General features: G+C 44.5%; 1 protein-coding gene across 14 annotated transcripts in view; it reads right to left on the reverse strand.

Annotated features, from left to right (window-relative positions):
* Window positions 1–7,732, reverse strand: part of CALN1 (calneuron 1) — a 685,843-nt gene that overhangs the window by 238,443 nt on the left and 439,668 nt on the right. The gene's annotated exons all lie outside the window — the stretch shown is intronic.

The following is a 7,732-nucleotide window of genomic DNA, read 5'->3' on the forward strand; positions in this document are numbered from 1 at the left end:
AAAAAAAAAAAAAAAAAAAAAAAAAAAAAAAAGGAAAATTAAAATCCTATTCACCATGGCAAATATAGGAAAAAAACAAAACAAACAAACAAAACAATAGCAGTACCTCAACAAGACACTGTAGGGTCTGCTCCCCCATGTCTGGGAGAGAGTCAGGAGTGTGGGGATCAGGGCCCACTGACCAGAGAGTCAGGTGGCTGTACCCACCTCCCGGGTGTCTTGGCTGCACCCTTGAACCTCAGAATGCTATCTCGTGGGTCAAGAGCATTAGAGCCGTGGTCAGAGGCTCCTCCAGGACACCATCCCTGAAGCAAAGGAAGACCCTTGTTCCCAAACCTGCCTTTGGTTACTTCTTATTTGGGGTTTGAAGGGATTTACCTGACTGACCCCAGGAGATCCCCATCAGCTTCCATGCCTGTCTCGCTCCTTTCTCTACTTCCTCTGAAATTTAACAAGTTCAGGGCCAAGATTCCACTTCTGATAGCATCCATCCTAATCATCTTTCATTTCTCTCTTGTTTGCTTCATTTAGAGGGAGTCTCACTCTGACACCCAGGCTGGAGTACAGTGGCACGATCCTGCAGCCTCAAACTCCTGAGCTCAAGTGATCCTCCCACCTCAGCTTCCCAAGTAGCTGGGACCACAGGTATGCACCACCAGACCCAGCTAATGTTTAGATTTTTTGTAGAGACAAAAAATGTTTGTTGCCCAGGCTGGTCTTGAACTCTTGAACTTAAGCAGTCCTCAGTCTCTCAAAGTGCTGGGATTATAGGCATAAGCCACCATACTAAGCCCATTTAGATAACTTTCAATGAAAATTCTGCACCTTCCTGGGTGTCTACAGTTCACATCATACCCTATGGGTTAAACACTTGAGGATAAGTAGATTGAATTAAAAAATACATGTTTAAATATAATTTGGGAAGGGTCTGTGGAATAGAGATATGAAACCACTGGTGCCAGGACTTTCCTGATGAAGTGACCAGTGATTTTTCTCCTCTCCCCACCTGTAGCCTCTGGTCAGCTCATCTCAGCTACAGGCTGAAGTACCAGTCATGAGGATATTTTGAAGGGATTTTAAAAAATTACTTTTAATCGGCCGGGCACGGTGGCTCATATATATAATCCCAACACTTTGGGAGGCCGAGGCAGACGGATCACGAGGTCCTCTTGAGACCATCCTGGCCAACATGGTGAAATCCCGTTTCTACAAAAAATACAAAAATTAGCTGGGTGTGGTGGTGGGCGCCTGTAGTCCCAGCTACTCAGGAGGCTGAGGCAGGAGAATCACTTGACCCAGGAGGCGGAGGCTGCAGTGAGCCGAGATCATGCCACTGCACTCCAGCCTGGCAACAGAGCGAGACTCCGTCTCAAAACAAAACAAAACAAAACAAAAATTACATTTAATCAATTTATTTTTTGTGATCATAAAATCATTTCAGACTTTCTCCCAAAAGATGAATTTTCAGCATACTAACTAGACATAAGGCTGATATGTGGAGAGCAGCATCTGTGACAGTCCTGCCTTGGGTCTTCCGCAGCCTCTGCAGCAGAGGGTCATACAGCGGCTTTAGGTGACAGCTGCCACTCAGTGGTCTCCAATGAGTTCTTTTCCTCCTGGCAGCTGGCAGCTGCATTAATTTTGATTTTAGGCTTGATTGATTGATTGATTGATTGATTTTGAGACAGAGTCCCGCTCCGTCACCCAGGCTGGAGTGCAATGGCGTGATCTTGGCTCACTGTAACCTCCGCCTCCTGGGTTCAAGCGATCCTCCTGTCTCAGGCTCCTGAGTTGCTTGGATTACAGGTGCACACCACAACGCTTGGCCAATTTTTTTTTTTTTTTTTTTTTTTTTTTGTTTTTAGTAGAGACGGGGTTTCATCTTATTGGACAGGCTGGTCTCTAACTCCTGACCTCAGGTGATCCACCTGCCTCGGCCTCCCAAAGTGCTGGGACTACAGGCGTGAGTCACCGTGCCCAGCCGGCTTTTATACTCTCACATCAACTTTGTGCTCCGTTCACCGCAACCATGGGCATATGAACTAGAAATGCTTCAAATTCCAATCACTTCTCTCCTTTTTGTTTTTGCCACTGAAAACAATTGTTGGATAATGTAATTTTGCTAATTTGAGATTTTTTTTTTTTTTTTTTTGAGATAGGATCTGGCTGTCACCCAGGCTGGAGTGCAGTGACGTGATCATGGCTCACTGCAGCCTCAACCTCCTGGGCTCAAGTGATCCTCCTGCCTCAACCTCCCCAGTAGTTGAGACCACAGGTGCATGTCACCACACCCAGCTAATTTTTTGACTTTTGGCAGAGACAGAGTCTCACCATGTCGCCTAGGCTCCTGTCAAACTCCTGTGCTCAAGTGATCCTCCTGCCTCAGCCTCCCAAAGTGTTGGAATTACAGACATGAGCTACCACGCCCAGACTAATTTGAGATTTTATTAACTTTACTGAATAATAACAGAATAGACCATATAGCCTAATACAAACAAGTATAAAGAAAAAATTGCATTCACTTTTCTGCCAGTCAAAATAAGTACAATCAGAATTTTTTCCATTTTTTTCTCTCTGACTATAAATGGATGCATCATAGATGAACATAAATGGGCATATAATAGATGTAGGATGGTGATGTAATTACACTGTAAATTCCACCTCTATCTTGGCTTTTTCTTTTAGTATAAAGTGAAAATATTATTTCTAATAATTATATAATATTTTATCTTTATAATTGCATTTTCCTACATCTCTGACTGATTTTATATGATAGATTACTAAATGTAGAATTACTTTAAATCACAGGGTTTGAACATATTTTAAATTATAGGGCTTTGAAAATTATGGCTAAGTATCACCCAATAGTTTTCTGAAAAGTTGTACAATTTACAAATTTACATTTCTACAAATAAACTGTAAATACATTTCTTTCTATTTACATTTTTATCAGTGTTATATGAGTTTGCCCCTCTTTTATTTTATTTTTTTTAGATGGAGTTTCACTCTGTTGCCCAGGCTGGAGTACAGTGGCTTGGTCTCGGCTCACTGCAACCTCCGTCCCCGGGGCTCCAGCGATTCCCCTGCCTCAGCCTCCCAGGTAGCTGGGACTACAGGTGTGCGCCACCATGCCCAGCTAATTTTTGTATTTTTAGTAGAGACAGGGTTTCACCATGTTGGCCAGGCTGGTCTCAAACTCCTGACCTCAGGTGATCTGCCCACCTCGGACTCCCAAAGTGCTGGGATTACAGATGTGAACCAGTGCATCCAACTGAGTTTGCCTATTTTATCTTGCTCTTGACAACTTTTGAGGATTACATGATTTAGTTTACATTCTGAGAAGACAACTGTTAACCAATCCCTATTTTAATTAACACTTGTAAGATTTCTGTTGAGGTCAAGCTGTTTTAATGTTTATTTCAAATGTCTATCAGTTGTCTATTTCTCTTTATCTCACTTACTGTCAAGAGGTTTCATATCACTTTAGAAATGTTTTGTACATGTGCTTTATTCTATAAACTGCCATATTTGTGCCAGTTTGTTAGCTTTTTTGTTTGTTTGCTTTTTGAGACAGGGTCTCGCTCTGTTATCTAGGCCGGAGTGCAGTGGCATGATCGTGGCTCCCTGCAGCCTTGACCTCCCAGGTTAAATTGATCCTCCCACCTCAGCCTCCCCAGTAGCTGGGACTACAGGCATGCAGCACCATGTCTGGCTAATTTTTGTATTTGTTTGTAGAGTCAGGGTCTTGCTTTGTGACCCAGGCTGGTCTCAAACTCCTGGGCTGAAGCGATCCTCTGCCTCAGCCTCCCAAAGTGCTGGGATTACAGGCATGAGACACTGCATCCAGCCTTTGTTATCTTTTTAAATATTCTTATAATTTAATAGTATAAGTTAGTAGTATTATTTGATTCTTCCATTGCTTCCAATGCTTAGAAAGTTATTTCTTACTTAGAAATTAGCTACACATTGATAGGTAACTTCTCTACCTTTTCAAAACAGTTTAAAATGATAGTGTTAAATAGACTGAAGATCAATTACACTTATGAATAAGGATAACTAAAAGAAACACCCCAATTACTAAACCTAGAAGGAAGCCAGGGTCAGAACCAGATCAGTAAACCTAACTCACTGCCCTGTCCTAAATGTCAGGCTCATTAAAATGCTGTAACTAAGTGGCTCTCAAACTCAAGCGAGCGTGGACATCACCCAGAGGGTTTATAGAAACAGACTGCTGGGCCACAGGCCTGGAGTTTCTGATTCAACAGGTCAGTATTGAATATTGAATTCAATAGTTGGGGCCCAGGAGTTTCCATTGCTATTTTTTTTTTTTTTTTTTTTTTTTTTTGAGACAGGGTCTTACTCTGTTGCCCAGGCTGGAGTGAAGTGGTGCAATCACGGCTCACTGCAGCCTCAACTGCCTGGATTCTGGCGATTTCCTCACCTCAGCCTCCAGAATAACTGGGACTACAGGCATGTGCCACCACGTCAGGCTAATTTTTTTGTTATTATTTGTAGAGATGGGGTTTTGCTACGTCGCCCATACTGGTCTTGAACCCCTGTGCTCAAGAGAGCCTCCCACCTCGGCCTCCTAAAGTGCTGGGATTATAGGTGTGAGCCACTTGCCAGGACAGAATTCCCATTTCTAACAAGGTCACAAGGTCCAGGTATTACTAATGTTGCTGGTCCAGGAACCACACTTTGAGAACCACTGTTGGCATGAATGCTTTCCATATTCCATTTTTCCACAGTTGGTAAGATCCCTGTAGGGATTGAAGACTTGCTGTCGGTCTAGCAGGCCTTGATATGGGCATCACTGCTGAAAACTATTAAGATTCCATGAGATGATTAAGAATGGAAGAGAGGCCAGGCACGGTGGCTCACGCCTGTAATCCCAGCACTTTGGGAGGCTGAGGTGGGCAGATCACCTGAGGTCAGGAGTTCCAGACCAGCCTGGCCAACAAGGTGAAACCTCATCTCTAATAAAAACACAAAAATTAGCTGGGTGTGGTGGTGGGTGCCTTTAATCCCAGCTACTTGGGAGGTTGAGGCAGGAGAATTGCTTGAACCCGGGAGGTGGAGGTTGCAGTGAGCTGAGATTGCACCCCTGCACTCCAGCCTGGGCAACAGAGGCTCAGTCTCTGTTTTTTGAGGCTCCGTCTCAAAAAAAAAAGTCACTGTCAGTGGTTGGATATATTTCCTTCCAGTCTTTTTACGCATAACAGATTTGGAGTCACATTGTATTGTAGCTTTTTGTATGTAACATTTCCTTCACATGTCACAACCATGAAATGCAAACGCTCTCAACTGTCCATGGGTCAAGAGTTTTATTTATTTTATTATTATTTTCTGAGACAGAATCTTCCTTTGTTGACCAGGCAGGAGTGCAGTGGCATGATTATAGCTCATGGCAGCCTCAACGTCCTGGCCTCAGGCAATCCTCCTGCCTCAGCCTCCCGAGTAGCTAGAACTACAGGTATGTACCACCATGTCTGGCTAATTTTTAAATTTTTTGTACAGAAGGTGTGTCGCTCATTGCCTAGGCTGCTCTCAAACTCCTGCCTTGGCCTCCTAAAGGGCTGAGATTAAAGGCATGAGCCACTGTGCCCGGCCTAAAGTCAATAATTTTTAAACCAAACCACCTGCCCATCTCTGCCATCATCCTGGGACCAGCTTATAAAATGTCCCAGACAAAAGCCTGGGCCCTGGGCTGGGAAGAACTAGGTTTTTGGATCAGAACCTAAGACAGAGATCAAGATTCCTGGACCAGGCCGGGCACGGTGGCTCATGCCTGTAATCCCAACACTTTGGGAGGCCAAGATGAGTGGATCATTTGAGGCCAGGAGCTTGAGACCAGCCTGGCCAAAGTGGCAAAACCCCGTGTTTACTAAAATTACGGGAAAAAAAAATAGCTGGGTATGGTGGCACACACCTGTAGTCCCAGCTACTTGGGATGAGAATCACTTGAACCTGGGAGGTGGAGGCTGCAGTGGGCTGAGATGGTACCACTGCACTCCAGCCTGGGCAATAGAGGCAGACTCTGTCTCAAAAATTAAAAAAAAGAAAAGTCCAGGACCAAAGCAGAAATGGAAAGCCACAGGAGACATGCGACCACAGCAAGAACTGGGATGGAGAGACAAAAGGTAGAGCCTTTCCGGAAAAGGTTTCTGGGGAGCAGATGCAGGCGTTTTACTGCACCTGCTGCATACTCTCCCACCAGGATGAGTGAGGATTGGACAGCAGCAGACCCATGATTGATAACCAGGGAGGAGCAAAGCAAGTCAGCGTGGCAAACAGACTTTGATCCCTACCAAATCGAGGGGAGTGCCCTATGTACTATTAGGCTAGGGTAATTTACAATGTCTTGCACATTGCACACAGCTGTGGGATAAACACGCTATTCTAAAGACCAGCTTGCAGAATGGCTCCCTGGACTTGGTGTGTGCTCGGGAGTATTGCCCAAAAGTCCTGAGCATGCAAAAAGACCAGGGAGCTATTACGGGCTTCTTGTCTCCCGACCTTTAGCTCCGGACTCATTCCAACACGACAAGCACCATCCAACGAGCAGATTTATTGGCTCACAAACTATGAATGTTTCATTTCTTAAAACAGAAAGTCTAAATCAGTGAAGTCTTCATGAATAAGGTTTGATTGTGAATAAGATAAAAATGTGAGCAAAGGAACCCAGTTTTACATGAGATGTTTTCGGCATCACTCTGGCCAAGGTGTTCTTGAACCTCATGGTGGCAAAAGTAAGACATGCAAACAGCTCGGCTTTCCTCACCAAATGTGGGACTCATTTCTCTGTTTCTGCGGAGGGAAAAGAGTGTAACGGAAGTGTTGGCTGGCCCCTGGGACCGGCAGACCTGTTTAATCTCCCATGATCCTTTCATGTATGCTCCCTACAGCTTGCTGTCTGCAAACTCATGGCAGAACACTGTTGCACGGGGCTTGAGGTCAAGGAGGAGAAAATGAAAAAGGCTGCTGGGGTGAATTCATGAAAACATGGTGATAAAATAGCAGGGCTCTTTCCTCTGCCACTTGGGGACATCTACTGTATCATAAGCCTCTTATTCTTGGATACAAGTAGGCACATGATGTGTGACGTAAATAAATAGTGGAAAAGCAGGGACCCTAAGGACCACACTTGACTTCTCGGCAGTTGCAATTAACCTGCAGCACTGAGCAGGAAGGCTACCTCCCAGTCCCTAGTCTCAGCCCCGCTCCGTCCCTTCTGCCATTCCCTCCTCTCTGCCATTCCCATATACCATATCCTAAGGCTGACTCCAAACACAATTTCACATTTCCTCAGCAAATATATCAGTGCAGTAACAGCAAACACACAGAAGCTTGATGAATGGAAACTAAGGACACAATCACAGCTTTACAAGTTATGCACAGGAAAGTGGTTCTGAACAGGCTGGCAAGAGTCTCACACCCAGAGGGCTGAGCGTATCCGGGCAGGACTAGAGACCCTGGGGCATGACTCTCAGACCATCCTCCCTGGGAAGGAAGCTGCATTTGTAGCCAACTGTATTCCCCCTTCTCTGATAACCAATTTCCTGAAAAGAGCCAGGGGCTCATAAATTTGTGACTAGTGCCAACCAATAAATAGTTGTTTTGCTGAATCCCATTTGATTTTATTCTACCCTTGGCAGTATAGGCTAGAACTCCAGTAAGGAAAGCACTGAAAAAAATTTAATTAATTAATTAATTAATTAATTTTGAGACAGGG

This window comes from Rhinopithecus bieti, unplaced genomic scaffold (genome assembly GCF_001698545.2).
Source record: "Rhinopithecus bieti isolate Rb0 unplaced genomic scaffold, ASM169854v2 scaffold_23236, whole genome shotgun sequence".
NCBI lineage: Eukaryota > Metazoa > Chordata > Mammalia > Primates > Cercopithecidae > Rhinopithecus > Rhinopithecus bieti.